General features: G+C 37.5%; 1 protein-coding gene across 1 annotated transcript in view; it reads right to left on the bottom strand.

Annotated features, from left to right (window-relative positions):
* Nucleotides 1-20,180, bottom strand: part of LOC122322928 (multiple epidermal growth factor-like domains protein 11) — a 36,209-nt gene that overhangs the window by 14,947 nt on the left and 1,082 nt on the right. The window contains exon 2 of the mRNA XM_043216538.1: nucleotides 1,596-1,724. The gene's annotated coding sequence lies outside the window, so the exon portion shown is untranslated. The remainder of the gene's footprint in view (nucleotides 1-1,595; nucleotides 1,725-20,180) is intronic.

Raw genomic sequence — 20,180 nt, 5'->3', positions numbered from 1 at the left:
GTGTGGTGGCAGATGGCTGATATAATGGTGTGAAATCTGTGTGATATAGACTAATACAATTTAATTAAAACAAACGAGATTTACACAACCCTTTTTTTTTTACACATTTTTTACTTAATAATCTCAAAATGCCCCAATATTGTGCTATTCATTCATCTGGTCTTTATGCACATTATATTTACACATATTTGTGACTATGTGTGTTCTGTAACACTTCGCACAGAATATTAGTCTCATGACAGTGATGAAGGACTCTTTAAGACCACACAGGGTGAACCGTTTGTTTAAACTGTCAAGATATTTCATTAGACACATGATGGGAGATGAGCATGTGTTTGATGAATTGACATGACAGAGACAGATGTGGAAGGGCACGTGAATGACACAGTGCTCAAGCATGGGCCAGCGAAGCGTGAAAGCACTGATTATGTTAAACGACAGGGGGTATCGCAGAAGGACACAAGAACAACAGTTTGCTTTTTTCTAGGCAAGTCTAATGTATCTGATCAGAAAATAAGCACCATTACAACCATCCTGGTGAGGCGCAAGCGGCGTTTTTATGATATCGCGCTTCGTTTGGACTGTATACTTGACCGTTAACGAATTACATGATGTGTCTAATAAAATTCGCTTCACTCACTTGCCAATCTGAGACCATTGGAAGGTCTTCACAGGTCATTCTTGTGTGAGAGAAAATCAATATTGATTTCGCTTCCACTATATAACAGTTCATTTAAAGGGAGAGACTGAAGTCATGTTCATTTCTGTAAAAAAGGTTAATTTACACAGTCACCCTTTGAAGGCTTTGTATCATTTCACACTAGGACTGCAGCTGTAAGACATCTCTATTAGAGGAAAGCTGTTATGATGTTCTGCCCAGCTGTACAAACAGCTGTTCCCTACAGTGAATCACTGAAATGACAGCTAGGAGTTGCACACTGGTTTTATCTGTATAGGTGGACATGTACATTTTGTATGCTTGCACAATAACTTAAAACATGTCAAATCTTTATTAATCTTCATATGATTGGTCAGAACTGTTATTGCTAAAACCTATGAGACGCAACTATATAAAACTTTAGGAACCTAGTCTAAGATTTTTTATTGGCAATTTTATTGTCCTGCTAAACTAACACAGTCCGATTTTAAAGCATGGCAGTTATTGACAACAGAAGGAGACACCTAAATTATAGGAATACATGAAAAATGTCTGCTATAAACATATATGGATGGCAAAAGCAATAAGGGATGATCAGACCACTTTTTCTGTAATGAATTCCATGTATTATGAATCACTGATTTGCACCGTAAGATCACTTAGCCTTTAATCAAAATGCATCTGCGGCTCTCTGCTATCCCCATAGACTTTCGGTGGTTTTCAAGCATGAAAAAGATTGTACTTTTGTCATGGCTTAAGTAGGAGTACCATAATGAGGCATCTGACATCAAATTATTCTGTGCTTCCTCTTGAAGTGCAGGTGACTCTAATGAACACTGATTTCTAAGAATTAAAGCTGTGTGGATCCGACTGGCATAATGGTGATTGCGAACGAGGAGAGACAGGAGCAAAGGCGATGGATCCCAGTCGGACTCACCTCAGACCACGAGCTACAATCCCTGGAGATGTTGTGGAAGATCACTGCTCGGCCGAACCAGACAACCAGACACAGAAGAGCTGGAGACCAGACAGACCGATAATCAGGCTCAAAGCAAAGAGAGGGCACCTGGGTATTGAGAAAGAGAAAGAAGAAACAGTTAGTGTTCAACTTCAGAGCAAGAGAGCACAAGAGAGCAGGGAAAAGGTCTAAGCGGCAAAAGATTGAGGAAAAGGGACACTCAGGATAGCGACTTGAGCATTAGGAGCTCCCCAATGCAACAGCTACTAAATCCCCGATATTAAATCGAAACCGCACTTCCAGTTTGGAGGAGGCTCATTCGCCTCCCGCTAACACACGAGGGTGAGAGCTTACATTACCTTAAGAGCATGGAGAGTCAAAGCCTCTCATCGCCCTGTAAGCGCTATGAGAGCATTCTCAACAATAGCAAAAGGAGAACAAGCTATTCATGGCCATTAACGACACAATGACAAGTACGCCCGCGCAGAGACAGCTTGGGTCTAACTAGGGGCCTCGTATTCCTCAGCCTCATTACGCGGATCTTCATTATGCCTGCGTTGGGCCTTGGGTCATCTACGTGGGGTTCAGAAAAAGATGAGAAAAATAACACTGCGGGTGAAAACAAAAGATTCCGTTTCCTCGCTGTCATCGAGATTCATTATTTATTCTCCTTCTCCTTCAGATTCAGAAGAGGCCAGGCAGAAAGCCGCAGGCGAGGACACGGAGTGGAACAAGAGCAGAAAGACGAGCTGGAAGCACACTGGAGGGGACAGGCTGTCTGGAAGTGACCTCTTCCACTGCTGTTCTGTCTACAAGCTGAAAAGTTCAGCAGTCAGCCTCTAAAAGCTACCGGGTCTTGTTTGTCTGTCTAAGTAGTCCGTGGAGCATCACTGAGACGCACGCCGTTTGAAGATACTAAGATGTGACGGAGGTGCAATAATCCACGACTCATGTTCTGTTGTATTTACATAAGAAGTATTCTTTAGAATCCAGAGGGGAAATTCAACGAACAAATGATGCTCTGAATTCTTCTGTTTATTAGTGGCAACAAGCCTAAGGGTGCAAAATGGGATTGCATATATTACCCCAATGAGGCCCTCAGGGTGGAATGTATAGGCACATCACCGGACTCATTATAGAACATAATGAAGTGTGTAATTGAAAGCTAACTGAATGAAAGGTGAGAGTTAGATTGAACCGAAAGTGGAATTTCCATTTGAAAGAAGCTAACTCTGTAAATAATACAAGTGAACACTGTAGTATGACTATATCTTGCTATCACAAGGCCACTCAGATATATTGATTAGCATCACAGTGTTGAATGGATAAATTATTCGGAGAGTCTTTTATGCTCAACTAAAGCTGTATTTAGTTTGTCTGTTATGAAAAAATTTAGAACATGTTGGATTTTCTGCATTTTTGCATCCATAACAAGCATTTTGATAGGAAAGAAGGATGAATTCAAAAAAACTAAAATACAAATAAGAAAATTTCAGACACAGTGTGCAATGACCTTAATACCTATTAGATATCTTTACTATCACTTTGTTAAATAAAAGTATTAAGTTCTTTAATTAGTTCTTTAATTACGCTGACCCCATATTTATATTTTAGTGTAAGTAATATGCCAATATTGTAATGAAGCTTTTAATTTATTTTGATGTCCTGATGCCTTGTGGCATTTAAAAAGGCTCATTTTATTTTTCAGTATTTTATTTGTATTTAGACAGAATGGTATCGAATTTTAATATTGGCCATTTATCACAATCACGCATAACATGACAATAATTAATTGGCTGAATGAAGCTGAAATTTTAATATCATGCATCTCTACTATTACAGAGACTGTATTTAAAACACTACACCTCCATCACACTTCGAGATTAATCTTTGAATAAAACCTCTCAGACAAATAGCTTGGTGTTATTGAAATGACAAAATGCATTAGGCTCTGTTCTGCTGCCATGTATTTCAATGGTTGTAGTATTACATGACAACCATGAAACAAATGGGTAACTAAAAGTATTTCACCCGAGACCGTGATACTGAAATATGAAGCCATACCATTTTACTTCTCATTAATAAGTCTGCGCACATAGAACAATAACCTAAAACTCAGATCAATATGGTGCGCCACAATGTGTATTTGTTGTCTCCTCTGCCTGCCTGGCATCACAATAGAAACAACATGTTTTATTGTCTCCATTTCACACACTAAAGATCCTTTTCATAAAACTAAAACTCCCTTTTGGATTATTTTATTATGCTGCGTTTATTTTTGGCTTTGGGATACAACAATGCAGTAGTCTCCATAGACTTTGACGTATGTAAATGCTAAAAAAAAGTTCCAGGTTATACTGCTATGTGTCCAGACTCCTGAGAGAAAAAGGGTCCTTTAAAATACTCAAACCAACTCTGTATTCCCACCTTGTCAACCAAAGGAGACATTGACATGATTCAGGACATGCACGTATTAGAGCTCAATGCAATTAACCGTCCAATTCCCTGATCCCCCTGCATCTGAGCCCCTCTGTGAGTGATGTTATGGGTCTGCTGGCAGCTCTCTCAACGATAAAGTAAAATCAACCCATCCACTCAGACAGGAGTCATGACCGCATCTTAAGTTTATGTCAGCATGTCACCATGCAATGGTTATTTATTTCTGTCCTCATTTAGGAGAAGCTACTGACCATTTACATATAATCATTTAGAAGCTAAAGAGGTTGCTGATGAAAACGTAGATTAGAAACGCTGACATGATACTTCGAATTTCAGTACTGATTGATTTCTTATACAGCAAAGTGTTGTAGTATACGTTTCTATCCGTCACATGACTTCTGTCTTCATGTGTAAAACTAGATTAGATTTGTTAATACTACATGCACCAGTTACAGCTACATTTACGCGGCAGGCCCGATGCTCAATTCTGATTTAATGTTCAGATTCTGTTCACTTTATTTTTTAAACATGTCCAATATCAGATTTTGTCCGTTCTCTGTCCTCATCTGCCCCGCTTGAGCAAAATAACAACAACAAAGATGGCACATAGCATGCTGTCATATAGAAGTAAACATCGAGGCCATTTAAAGTTAATGCTTACTCATTCATTTATAAGGTGATGTGTCGCATAAGCTAGAGAATCTGTGAACAGATGATAAGAAAGAAGAGTGTAAGCTTTTCTCACATAGTTTTTGCTCAGGTTTTATTTGTTGTAATACTTGAATTGTAACACCTCACTGTCCCTCCACAAAATACATTCACAGCTGTCTCCACATTAATCAAATGACCAAAGAACAATGTGTTCTAAAGGACTTTGTCAAATGTGAAATCAAGAGTGACAAAGTTCTATGATTTACAATATTACTGACACATTAGTGCTGTATCTGAATTAGCACATGTGAAAATAAAAAAAAAATATTGAAAAGACATAGATTCCTAGTCTTTGAACTGCTTTTCTAATAATTTTCAGTGTCTTGTGATCACAAATCATTCTAATATGCACATTCGAAGCTCAAAAAACAGGTCTTATTATTATCAGTGCAGAAAACAACTGTACTGGAAATCACGTTTTTACTATTGTCAAAAATAGAAATGTAAAAAAGAAAAAATCTCAAATAGGTATTATGGAGTATGCTTTTTTAATTGCCATATTTTATTCAAAACAAACAAATACTTTACAGAAATGCAGTCTTTTTAACAATGTGAATCATACATTTTGTAAATCCAGATTAAATTCAACTTGATTTTAACATTCTAAAAGTATATCTACTTGCACACTGACTGAAAATGTTTACATATATTTGCATCATACACATTCAGTTTTCTGCACATATGATGAGCCATATTTAGTGTCAGTGTTACCATAGCACTGTGAAGCCTGTGAGACCTGTCAGTGTTCCTGTCACGAGAAAGCAACAACGTCAGCTGATTAAAGAATTTTGGCAACTCAGCATGGCACCCCAGCGCATAATTGGCTGGTTTGCCTTAAATTATGCCAAGAAAGCTTTCTCCTCCTTTTTCTAATTTTACTTAACAAATGTGGGATTTAGAAGCGGCTTCCTGAAATCCTACCTTACTTAAACCACAATTACTTGAGAAGCCATCTTTTAATCCATTTTTACTAAATAGTCGGAATCAAAGTTTCACCTGTTAATTAATCATTTATTTAAAAGATTATTTGAGAAGCAAATGGAAAACGTAATTTCTGAGGTGCTTATATGAAGCTTTTCATTCCGGCTCAGCCCTGCGTTTAAAAATAACTACTGTGTGGATTCACAATAAAATGAGCAAAAAATCATATGGCTGTAACTTGTGGTAACTCAAGCAAAAAATAATCAGATACTCTCTCTAATTATTATTACTAAAGCTGTTTTTTTAACCAAAAGGTCACAGACTTTCTCACATGAACCATGTGATTGACCTGAAGGATCTAACTGTTAAGATAGCCTTGTCTTGTCTCATTTGGAAGCATGGACCATTAAGAGTGCCATGGTCTGTTAAATTGCAAAAGCCAAGTAATTCCTTTATCAGAATGATCAGCGTGTGTGTTTGGACCTAAGTGCTCATGCATCCTTTACCTCTAAGCAATGGCTATCTAAACACATTAGTTCAACAGGTACGAATCTGTCCTTATTTTCTGCCTTAAAACTTTCAATCGCTATCAATCTTGTTACAAAGACTGCCAAATGCTTTTATACTAAAAAATAAAAAAAACTATATTTTGCAAAGGGCAAACAAACAGAGTCAACAGATAAGCCAATCTCTTGATCAGCAGCACTCCGTCCTGAATGAAGTAAGAGTGGATAAGAAAGCATGGAACTGAAAAACACAGTGGGGAAATTTAGCGAATGCTCTAGGTCACTTAATTCTGGGGACATGGATTATTCATGTGGCAACCACTGATCATCATGACCCTCATAAATCAAACAATGTGGCATCTCGCACCACCACTGAGCCCGGTTACAGCCTGCTAATCTCAACGCCATCCTTCATCACTATAACCTTTTCTTATCCGCAGTCTACACCCCAAGACAAAACTGAGTTTGAGGGGACAGGTCTTTCACGCTGATCTTATTTCACCTGTTTATGCAAAGAACAATGCAAACTTTATCGCTCCTGTCATGCTGTGTGCTCTGCTCCTGCATAGGCTATCAAAGGCCTCCAGCCATCTAACACGGGACACCTGGTCGCAGCGCATTGGATGCCGCAGGCTTACAGGAGACTAAATATAATTTAGGCCATGTTTATCTCTTGCATTAACATCTATCCGATCACAAACTGAGACTACTGTGCATCTAAAAAGCATCTTCAGTGACCACTTGTGGTTGGAGGGTCTTTGAATTCATATATGCATAAGTCAGTATGCATACTAAAAGTAATAATTGTAATCATAAAGATTTTGAACTCTTTTTACAACTAATTTCCTCCATTTTTACATTTAAATTACCTTTTCTGTGATGTAACAATTTATTTAAAATGATTACTAAATCACTTAATATACACAATATACATGTACATATATACATAATATATACATATAAAACATGACTAATTTAAATGGTTAATTTAGCCTCCCAAAAATTACAATTACTTCACTTAATCATCTAAATCTGGATAACCTTTATCACAAAAAAATAAACAAATTGTAGAATTTTGGTAACTAAATAGTTCTAGTTACTATCGATTTTCAATGGAATAATAATAATAATAATTATTATTATTATTATTATTCAACATAGAGGAGACAGATTTCGAATAATGGTGCATCCTTAATTTATACCATGGTGTACAAAGGGTCTTTAATGTCCAGTGGGAAAATTAACTGTTGGACAGCATTATAATGAAAGGCTGCTAAGAATATACTGTACCAACAGATCAACAACTTTCTGGAGCATAAATACAAAAATAGAAATAATAGAAAAATAGAAATAAGAAAGCAATGATTACAATCATTATTGAAGTATTTATGAAAAAAAAACAGACAAGATCAACACTAATGAGGGATATATTTAACAGCTAATGTACCTTGTGCTCATTTGCTATTTCAGTATGGCACGCCCTATCTTGTGTCAAACACACCAAGTCTTACAGTCTTAATTGGATTTATTTTGAGCAAGTGACTGAGACCCTTCTTCCTGAACTCAGTGCAGCTCCACAGTTATGATTCATAATGTCTACATGAGCCTGAAAGAAACAGAAAAAAGCTTAATTAAGCAGAATAAAAAGTCAATAAGGTCGTATTACAGCCTCTCTGCAATCAGATGCATTTGTTTGTTTGATAATTCTGTGAAAACGAATAACACATAAGTTATTGACCAGTCTTCATACTGTCACAAGCTTTACACCCACTCAAGCCTTGACACGGCGTCCCGCTGCCCCAGTCAGAGGGCAACGGCAGGGGTCCCTTGTCTCCTCACCAACCCCCAGCAGGTTCCAAACAAGCTCGCCACAGCCCAGTCAATTACTTCCCCTGTGACTTCTCACATAATAATAGGATCATATGCATCTGGTACATGTCATCTAGCAAATTAGAACAAATTAGCAGCGTGTCGGTGAAGGAGGTGGCGCTATGTTTGTATACGAAACACCTTCGCACTTCTCAGGTGCAGCCTTAAGACACAAATGATAGTGGAATATTATAGCTCTTAGGGTCTGGATGTAGTGCCTTGCAGCGGTGCATACCAAACAAGGCGATCGGTTATTGCTTTATAGTTCAGGCAGACTCTCGGGCCAGGGCTTAAGTCAGCACCAGCGCAGTAGGGCAAGGTGTAGAAATGGGTGGAGAGAAAAAGGTGAAAAGGAAAGATATGGAGAGGTAGGGAAGCAGGCTGAGCGGCTCGCCATGAAATGCTGAAACAACAGCATGGCTGCCAGGGCAATTTTACAGCTCAGTGGTTTCACACCTCAGCCGTCGCCCTTCCAACTCTGAACATCCAAGTCCATTCTGCGTCTTCATTTATTTGGTGTCAGCGTCTGAGGACGCGCAAGGCTCGGCATGGATCGGGAGCCCGTCCCAAATGTCTTCGGATAAGTGGTGTGTGAAGCCGACAAGAGAAAGGAGAGAGGGAAAAAAAAATGCATTATTCGGCTTCCCGAAACCATGCTACGGGTGACTCTCTCTTACATTCGGTGAATCATTATTAATGAGCTTTGAACACAAAATACACACCCAGACCAGCCTTGGCACATTTGCTTCAAACTTGATTTAAGTGAAGCTGTCCATCTTCGCTTAGTCCTTGCAGGACAGATAAATTCATTCAGTCTAAATCTAAATGTCCAGTAGAAATAACAAACGAGGGCGGCGATCTATGGTGTCCCTCAGCGTGGAGGCCAAATTTCAAAATATGACGTAAGCGCTGTGATTTTTGGACACATTATGAATTCAACGAAACAATCCACTGTGCAAAAATAGCGTGCTACATTGCTTCCACCCTAAACTTTGACTTTGTCAAGGTCAAGGCTGTGAGCTAATGGTTTATTAACCTGCGCTGTTGCTGCAGCACCATCGACAGGGAAGTAAAAACCTATGATCGTGACATGAGTGCATGAAATATGGCGGTATGATTGGGGTACTTAAAAGACTAAGAATAAAGGCTGATGTGCCCTGGCCTTAGAGAGGTGACATATTCGCTCCATCTACTGTACCCACACTATTAAATATACATGCTCAATTCATCGCAAAGTCCTCCTTAAGTCCTTGAGGAACATTTGGGGGGGGTGACATTTTACAAGTGACAATTGTTACATAATCCATGACGAATATGAAGGAGTGCTGTACATACGCACTTAGTAGTGAGTGCAGCTTTTAGTTAGAAATTTCTCGGAAATTAGCTTTTTAAACATCATCAAAAGTAACAGCAACATATATATATAAACAATAAAAAAACACAGTATTTTTTTTTTTATGCGCACTGGAACATTAGTCAGAATTTGACCAATTTTTCGAATTTTATTTTAATTCAAGATGAACCAGAAATCATGACATTTTTTGCAATTATTTTATTCTTTTTTATTCTATTATTTAATTTTATTAAATTATTTTATTATATTTTAAGGAGTATTTGTAAATATAATCTAACATCATTTACAGTGGGTAAGAGTATATTTGCTATACTTCAGTAGATAATATTTTTCAAAAAGTTCACTTCAGTACAGTAGGAACATTATCATACAATTTTAAAAACAGTAGAGTACAAACATTTGTACATGCAATTTTATGTGGAATAACTGGAATAGTAAAATGCACTTCCCCCTCCCACAAAAAAAAAACAACTTAATAATGAGAAAAATTACAACAAAAGTACCTCAGTGCATTATTAAAAGTAACAATGCAACATTAGCACATAATGAACAACACATTATTTTGTTGGTTTTTAAATGTGATGTTCCCCAACACTGTCCTTGAGCGCTAAATACGAAGACACCTCTGCCAATATCATGCAAAAACATCTATATGGAGGAAAGTGCGCCATGCACGCACACACACACACACACACACACACACACACACTTACACTCAAGAATGCATTAACACAAATGCATCTCAGAACTTGGCTGAGTGACATTGAAAATGTGAGAATTCATTAGGAACAAATGTAGTCCATAGAAAGGAACATCTTAGAAGAATCATCTGATGAGAGTTATTGCAGTGAGGTAGTGCGATTAATCTCGCACCTCTTCCAACGCCACGGCTTCCTCCGCACAGGTCATTACGAGGGGTCCCTCACCACACACAGGCAAACAAATGAGCCATTACCGCCATCACTCAGGCTCCAATTAAACAACCCATGCAGCCCCTGCTCCTCACAATCACTGCCAATTAAAGCCCAACTGTGTGAATTCCGACACTGCTAATTACATGAACGTGATAGAACTTTCTGACATTCCTCTCGAAAATTAATTTACAATATTGTTCAAAATTAATAATTAAATCTGCTCTGCCCAAGGTAAGCCACTCTGTGCCTTCATGTGAATTAAATTACATTTTTTCAAAGGTTTAAAGCCAAAAACTCACAAAGAAGGTTTCAAGGTAAAGTGCAATTATTAAATCAAAGTAAATGTGTCTTGTCTGGATGTAATTTGCGGTAGAAGCAAAAGCAGAAGTGTTAAATATTTAAAAGCTAATGATTAAATCCTACCTTAATATCTGAACACTGGACGCCATGAGGTGGCACTTATAAGTCGAGTCCCAAAAAAAGTTTTTGCATGTGCATTCTCCCTTTAAATAACTTACCGGTGACTCTTTCACTCAATCCGTTCTCATTCGCTAACTCCAAACGACAGCTGATGGGACGCTCCACGGTTACCAAAAGTAGTAGCTCTCATCACCACCTCCACCCTCATAAGAGAGACTGATAGGAGTAAAAGTGGCCTGGTCAGAGATCACTGAATTATTCATATGACTGGCAGGTGTTGTTGATAGGGCAGCTCTTCTGCATTTCCAAGTCCCAGGTGTGGTTTTAACAGCTCTATGTTCACAGCCCTGCCTATAGCTGCCATTGATTGCAGGCTAAAGACCCTGCTGCTGAATAAGCAAAGGAGCTTTACATAGTGGCACATGGTGCATCGCACCAATAACACTACAGATCCATCACTGCCCATGACACACACTGGTGCGGAGGGGAGAGAGGGACATCCTACAGTACCACTGGGTTTAGAGTTAAAGACAGAGCAAAGAATAAATGACATTCAAACAGGGCTGTTCAGCATGATTGAAGCTAATCTAATATCCCACCGTGCTTCTGATGACCGCTGACTCTGGAGACACGGATTTGAGTACAATACAAAGCTGCAATAAAAAAAGCATCTGGACTCTGTGGAGTCATGCATAATAATGCGGCCCTGAACTAAATGTTTCCAAAAACGTAAGAGAATGACATTTCTTTAAACCTTTTAAACATTTATGTTTCTAATTAATATGTTTGTAGATTTTTAGGATGCTATAGCCAGTAATTCTAGCCTGAAATGTGCTTTCAGGCAGAGCCTTACGAAAAAGAAGTGTGTGTATTCAAGTGTGCTATTAGTATATTTCTTTTAAACTCAAAAATGGAAAAGTATACTTTTAGTCAACTTTTTTGTATTTTGGCTTTATGTACTTATGTAATATGCTTAAAATGACATTTAAGTATTTTGAATATATTTAGAAAAAGTCTAAATATATTTGAGCTATATTTGTGCTCCTAGAATGTGGTAGGTGGTGCTAGTACACTGAATTTCCAAAAAAATACAACCGAAGAAGAAACTGATGCTTCCACACGTAGATCAGGCATAAATCAGCATCAAAACTGTTTAGAAATAAAATATTGACCAATGAAAAGGAAATAATGACTGTCAAGCATCGTGGTGTTGATCAACTCTATTCTGAATCTAATACATAGTCTTTTTTGTTCAGAATGTTGTTTCCTTGTTTTTTATTCATGAAACCTACATTCAAGTGTTTAAAAAAATACATGAAGCTAGAATAAAATGTTTTTGTTTACAAGCAGATGTCCTGTTCTTTCTTTTGATGTTTTGCATGTTCAGATATTTATAACAAAAAATATATACACATCAATACATAAATACATACATAGTAGTATACTTAAAGTGTTATGTAAAGTTAACTTACGAGAACTTAAGAAAACTTAATAGTATACTTGTAATATGAAATTACTGTACTAGTAGTTTACTGACACTATACTTCAAAGTATACTAAAATGCTACTACAAGAATTGAATTGGTAAACTATCAGTATATAAGTTCACATTTAGGATAGTTGCAGTACAAGCTTAATCCATGATGTAAACTAGTGTACTCAATGTTTACTACTGTTATACTTAAAGTATACTTAAAAATAAACTTTTATACACTAGAAAGTGGGCCAATTTAGTCCCAAGGAGTATTAAAAATAGTACACTTAGGAGTATACTTCTAGGGCACTGATATGTGTATACTTACTAAAATAAAATATACTTAACTTAATAACTTTACTTAAGTATTATTTTTGCTAAGGGGATTTGGGCCTAGAATTGCAGCAACCATTTCAACAAAATATTACATACTACACTTTTAATCTCTGTGATCGTGCCCACTTGCAGTTGTCAGATTGCTGTATTGCTGTCAAGGAATCATGCTATGTTACATAGCTGTTTCTCTAAAAAATTATGCTATAGCCTGTAGTTCTACTCTAAAATGTGCGTAAATGGGAAAAATGCCTTTGAATCATCACTCATGTTTCTCTAAACCTGTATAACTTTCTTCTGTTTTCCATACAGTGAAAGTCAGTGTTATTTTATTGACAGAAATAGTGTGCTATGCGGGTTTGGAATGACACAAAGGTGAGTAAATGATGACAGAATGCTCATTTTTGGCTGGACTATCCCTTTAAGGTGCTCTTGTATGCCCCTGTCATATGTTCTGGAAATTGCTATGGGAACGCGTATGTCAACTTGCACGCATACATACACATATCGCAATGCAGAAAGGAAAAACAAAGCTGTGAAAGTGCCCATAGCACTACATACCATTAAAGGTCACAGTAGGTCATTTTTCAGAATCAGCTGCCTCTGGCATATCAAAATCTAAAGCCATAAATGTCCTGAGCAGGCTTTTACATGGAGACTTTTTCCATGTGAAAAGAATGTAAAGTGCTTCCCTGGTCTGCATTAGTACAAATGTTAGATTTTCATTAAAGATGATGTAATTGGCTGCAAATGCACATTCGCTGTGTATTGAACGCTCATTATAATGTATGTGAAATATTAAAACCTAACACCAACCCTTTGTAACAAGCTCATGTTTCATTAAAAGTTCAAGAAAGAGAGTTGCACCACCAGTTCTAGAGATAATGGAGAACTGTTTTCCTTTTTGCTCAGACGTTTGGATGTCATCAAACACATTGAGCTGTTCTATGTTACAAGTTCAATTGAGATGTCCCTGAGCACAGTTGTCTGGCCTAGAACAGGACAGAAGGAAACACCAAAAGCAATTTCCACCCAGGTGATCCCGCCCCAGGGCCCCAGCGGGGTTTAGACGAGGAAATTAAACTCAACGCTGGTCCCGCTGCTTGAGAACTCCAGTCAAATGAACAGCCAATGTGCAGTCTTTTACCACTTCACAGAGAAAATATTAGCAGAATAAAGAAAGAGGTTTCCTGCAGGGTGTGGAGCGAAGCGGCTCACGCAGAATGGCTAATGTCCTCTCTCCTGAGTGATGGAGACGTCTGCAGGTTCAACTCTAACGACTCCTGGAGCCTGTGCGGAGAATAACAATTTACCAATCACGCTGTCCATACTTGAGCAGAGAGCACACTGGGTAAAATAAAAAAAAACAAAAAAACATTATGATAAGTTCAGACACAGTCACAAGGCTTACCCATCACTGAGAATGGCTGTATACAAACCACTCAAAAAACTAACTTAGAGCTGCAGTCAATGAAAGACTAAGAGCAAACCAGCTAGAACACAAAGTACAGAGCGAAACAGACCCAGCATCACCCTCGAAACATCCATTAAGATGTCTCACAATACAAGACGGATCCATGGAACACTGAGCTTGTTTAGGTCTCTCTATTGTGAGTGCCGGGACAGGAATAGCTTGAAGCAAAAAAGCATAAAGTTAATGGGGGACACACTCTCTGGGATTGCAATGGTAAATTATGACTCCCATAATATACAATTCAGGGGCACTCTTGGTTTACAGTAAAGGCTGGATGAAGTCCTTGGGCTATAGTGCTCATAATGGGTGCCGTAACTGAAAGCCTGTAATGTTAATGAATAACCAACTCAATCCAGATCCAAAATGATGCTATAACTCCAAAGCTCCAGTGGAGCCAACAAGCAGATGGCCTGGTTTCTGTGAGCTACTCAATTTTGCATTAATGTAACCTTTCAATATAAGGAAAGATTGATATGCAGCATTAAAAACGATGACCCTTACCGACTTCAATTACACAACAGAGCCGTTTTAGTTCCTGCACTCGTGACAATCCCTCATAAGAAGTGTCCTGCAGTGTGACGACATTGGGTCAGGGAGGCTATGAGAGCTGGTCTTTATGGTAATATTGCTCTGATTGAGATAAGTGGCAGATGTAAGCAGGACCATCAGCAGTATTTGTAAAAAGTCAGTGGATTCTCGAGGGAGAGCTGCTTGTCATTACAACCACCAGGAAAAGACCTGATGAGTGCATTATTCAGGGCCCCGGCAGAGCCGCAGCTAAGAGGTGTGGAGTTGGCATTTGAGAGACGAGCTTTATTGAGCATTTCTATAAGCTCACATCAGTGCTTGTTAATTAGCTTTCCTTAAAGATGCTCACAGCCAATCTTTATTTGATTCTATTCTTGTTGCCTCTGAACTTACAATTGTGTGACTTATCATTCGCCATCTGTACTGAAGAGCGCAGTAAGATATGAAAGATTGTTTCACTCCATACTAGCTGGTGAAATCTTTAGCGTTCATCATATTAAGTACTGTCATTTCTTCCAGTCGATGGAAGACCTGGGATTGAAGCACTGGAAATGTTCAGGGAGCGCTGCTTTTTAAAACCAAACACAGTGCAAAGATTCAGTCGCTTTGATTTTTTTTTTACATTTTTTGAGGAAGTGTTTTTCCAAGTTTTCATTTTTCATGATCAAAACATAATGTAAAATATTTCTGTGATGGTAAAGCTGAATTTTTAGCAGCCATTACTCCACTCTTCAGTGTCACACAATCCTTCAGAAATCATTTTAATATGCCAATATGATGCTCAAGAAGCTTATTGTAAATGTTAAAAAAAGGGTTGTGCTGCATATTTTTGTACAAACTATTTTTTTTTTAGGATTCTTTGATAAACATAAAATTCAAAAGAACAGCATTTATTTAATTATTTGTTGTTACTTTAATGCATTCTCGTTAAGCAAAATAATTGATTTATTATTAAAAAAAAGTTTTGCTGACTTCGAGCTTGACTGGCATTTTGAATCCACATTTAGCAAAATCTTAGATTCTAATTCCACATTCGCCAGACTCTCACAGGGTACTCACAGGGTTGGAACATTTTCAAATCCTCAAAACAAAATCTTTTTCATGTCTTGCCTGGTTACATTTATTTATAAATTATAAAATATTTGATAATTTAGAAGCTAGTTTGCCCTTCTATCCCGCACTTCTATGTAACACATAGTCTCACTGCGAATGGCTGACTTTATTTGACACTAATGTCTTTGCAAAGAAAAAAGTCCCCTGAGAGTTGTCTAAACAATCTTCCTCTTTCAAGTGTTCTGTTGGACAAATGCAGCACAAGAGAACTGTTTGATTATTAATGAGTAGTCAACATGGCAAATACGAGCTGTTCTGTTTCCTGAGAAGTTTTCACAGTGTTTCATGCAAGCTCTTGCATTGTAACATAAAATTACAACACCTTCAACTCAATTTAAAAAAATCTGCTCCAGGCACTACTAAAAAGGCTTTTTTGGGGCTTACTGTGTACAATTCATCTGTGGATGTTTTTCCACGTTCAATAGCACCTTATAAAAGCCTAACGAGCACTCCATCTTTATACTTTTCTGTAATTAAAGACACGTTTGGCATGCCTCTTTCAAATTAGATTTGGGAATTTTCCTCCTAGTGGAAAAGTAAACACTAACCTCTGGGTTAATGCGGAGAAAAACATCTGTGAGACCAAGACCAAGTACTGATACAAAGATCTTAATTGAAAAAACAGAATTTGTTTTACTGGGGACAGGTAATGACACGCAGCATTGTAGAGCACAGTGAAAATATACAGACTAAGGTCAGGAGACAAGGAAAAGGAAAGATGCACGCTATAAAAAAACTGTGGCTGTCCTTGATCTGAAATCTTCGGTATATGTCATCAGAGGAAACGAGAAACATACATCAAGGTTTTCAATTACAGAGCAAAAGCTGACCCAAGAAGGTTCGGCTAATGGCTTTATATTTTTCATTAACATTTCTTAATGCTTCCACTATGACCCCAGGATATTTGTACAGTGTATAATGTTCAATATGCTTCGGATAAAATAACATCTATCGGGTAGCTCATTAAGAAATCAGCTTGATTTACAGAATAAAGGTCAAGCCTTACTATGTCATTGAAGGTCTTATCTACTGTGCACAGTCCTCAGTGTCATTGCATATCATCCAGCGTTACTGTAAAATACATGTTAATATGTGCATTGTGAGATGTAGTTACAGGCTACTATAGGTTTGACATATAAATTGCTGTTTAATGTGCATCAATTCAGATGAACATAAAATAAGAAATACCATGGTAAATAGAATAAAATGCATTATTTATTTCCTTCTCTAACATTACCGGATATGTATAATCAAGTGAACTACAGCAGAGCAGCATGTCAAGTCCTATTTTATATGCCCAGTCTGTTTAATAACAAACCTACATACCATTTTTTTTGTTCAGCATTTTTCCCAAAAAGGGTAAAATAGGGCCTGAAAGTTGTGTTTATGCTAAAATAAGTAAAAGGAGTCGCTTAACCTTCAGATTATGCTCAACCTCAAATGGTTAAAGTAAATATTACATGAGCCGTTTTATTTTATATTAATTTTATATGAGGCTTTCCATTTTAAAAGCCTTGTACCAAAGACTGTAAATAGTTCAAAACCAATGCATGCGATTATGAGATTTTCTAACAATTAACGTTACTTGAACGCAAAACCGACATTTTTTTATACCATAAATAATTAATAATAGTAGTAAAATAAAAACAGAATACGTAACAGTTCATGGAACACTGCCTGCATATTTAGTTATTAATCCTGTTTCAGCAAAGGTAAAACATTTTCTTGGGAAAAAGTACTATGTACCTCCATCGATCGCTCTCATAAAGTGAGCCCATCGGCAATGATAGGAGAGATGGGTATAAATTTGAAGAGCAGCAAAACACTAGAAACAATTTCTTATAATTTATGACGTCAGGTACAAACGCACACAGGGCTATAAGCAATTGATCTCAAGTCTTCCATGGTCAGTGCGTGGCTATAGCATCCTAATGCATAACACATCTGCAATCCAACAGCCACTTCATCTAAGTCTCCATATCCCTGTTTACGTCAGTCGTAATAATTAAGGTATAAAATTGACATGAAAATAAATAAGCATTTAGACATGGAAATGGAAACTAAGCAGAGACTCTGATGAGGGTCACAACAAAACAAGGACATTTCATCCAGTTTCTATAGCAATTTGATGATTACCTTTTTACACATAAACTATCTGTCTTTAGAACTCAAAATGGATATGCCATGATTCTTAAATCTTCTTGATTATATTAGCATCTAAATCCTCTAACAAGTTCCACACAGTGGCTGAAACAGACATAAAATAAAAAAATGAGCTCACAGCTTTCGATACTAATGTTAAATTTATGTTGTTGCTATTACGTTTAACCAGACTGAATAAAAATAAATAAGCCTTTCAAATCTGAATACTAAAACAAAAGGATGCAGCTCATTTTCTGCATTGATCTGAGTCAGTGTTGCCACAGAATACTAATGAAATCTTAATTTGAACTACCCCTATATGCTTCAGTTCACCGGCACCAATACCTAACCAATTAAAATGAATCTCATCTGCAATTTGAAAATCATCAGGCCTAAATATTTCAGAAACGTGCAAAAGCGCGTCATAAATTTCAATTTGATTCAGAACTTAAAATGCCAGGCAAAGCATAAATTTAAAGTGCATCGTCCTTGGGAATTCAAACAACTATTAGCAATGCACAGCCAGTGTTCCTTCATTAATCAGCACTAATTAAGACTATTGATTGAAGCAAACATCAGGATTTCCAACTGAAAGGGTTTACTAGACTGTAAACTCTAGCAAGGAAAATATCCAAAAGATTTGCCTTTGCCCTTGGTTGAGGCTTCACTTTGCAAACCAGCTCAGAAAATTAAACCAAAAATGCCCCTGTTTCCCTGTCATTAAGTGCTGTCAGGACGAATCAGAGCTCACAGGCCAGTGGTGCTGCACAAAGCAGCGCTCAGTCTCTCATTGTTGAGCCTCTTGTCTAACTCACACACATGCATGCTCAGTCACACAGAAGGTTAGGCTTGACAACAACGTCCCAGGACTCAAAACATAACACATCAAGGTCATATTGAACTAGTGGTAATAAGTACAAGCAGTCAACATCATCAAGCATTGTCATTATTATCATATTTTTCCTCTAAATCTTGTGCATCTTTTATTTAGATATTGTTGTTGCAATATTATATTATTCATGATTCTCTGGTCAAATCCAATGTAGTGTCTGTATTTACATAATAACTATATGTTAAAGTTTGGCACCTTTTCACCTTTTAAACCTATTAGCAGTTCCGGAAATAACTTCACTGAAGACCGAGCTGCATTTAAATTTAATGTGCCATTTTTACAATACACACATATTAATTTATATTCATGCATTGGTGGGGGCTGGGGGGGGGGAGACACAACAATGCCTTTTTTTTTAGTTTGTCTTGAAGGAATAATTGGCCAGAATAAATAGCAGCCAAATAATGAATATCTTTTCAACAAGACTGCTGTTTAATTAGGCTAAAAGCTCAAGACTGAAAACAAAAGCTGCATTACTGTATTGGCAAAGTACATTTATGACTTTTTGACAGATGGCTGTAATGCAGTCTAGGCAAGTCAGCTAACCAACGCACAGGCAAACACAGCCGTGGATATGCCAGACAGACAGAGAAACAAATGCGAGTTAGACAAAACTGTGCAGTGTGCACACATTTGCTGCACATGCAACAAAACCCATGACGTTTTTTCCTGAATAAAACGCAGGTCATGCACTCTTCAAGGATTCAGAGTACAAAAAAACTAACATCTGGCTTTCATATCAGTAACAGAAATATGGAATCTTATTTTACATCATAAAGGGCCAGTCGTCTCTATGACGTTAGTTTCTAATGAGAAAGTCAATAGTGCTGACGTTACGAGACGTTTAACTTGGTTTTTAACAGCCAGAGAAAGCAACTGCCTCACGACCTGAAACGCTCAGACATACACTTTCTAAAATAAAGCAACAAAATAAACACTGTCAAATAAGAAACAAATGACGCCCCACAACCCATCATCCAGCGACAGTCTTATGTATGATAATAAACATTGAAGGGTCGACCAATTATATTTTATATACAGCGGTTCTTGTCTGTAGGAATATTGTGTCTGATAAAAAATGACTCTGCTATATCATCTAAACCTGCTATATTTCTATATTTACAGGACGGCATCTGTTTGGTAATGCACAGGGGCTCTGAACATCTCAATAAGGCTGTCAAATTGCTCAACAGAGCCATCTAGTGGCCTCAAAACTTTAAATCAAAAGTAATGAATGGAAAGAAGACGATCCCGAGCGACCGGTGCGTCGCCTCGTCGCAAACGCTTTACATGCCTTTAACAGAATAAAACACACACCGTAACTTGCCTATTCAGTAAATGCTTTGCTTATTTGTCAGTCTTCATTAGCATATATAAACTCGTTTTATGAATACCTGTTAATGTTTTACAATGAGAGCGGTACAGTTACAACCCTCGTAAAATATTAGCGGCAAGACGAGGTTTCACAGACGTCA

The sequence above is a fragment of the Puntigrus tetrazona genome, chromosome 18, assembly GCF_018831695.1.
Source record: "Puntigrus tetrazona isolate hp1 chromosome 18, ASM1883169v1, whole genome shotgun sequence".
Taxonomy (NCBI): domain Eukaryota; kingdom Metazoa; phylum Chordata; class Actinopteri; order Cypriniformes; family Cyprinidae; genus Puntigrus; species Puntigrus tetrazona.
This window is presented reverse-complemented; position numbering and strand designations above follow the sequence as displayed.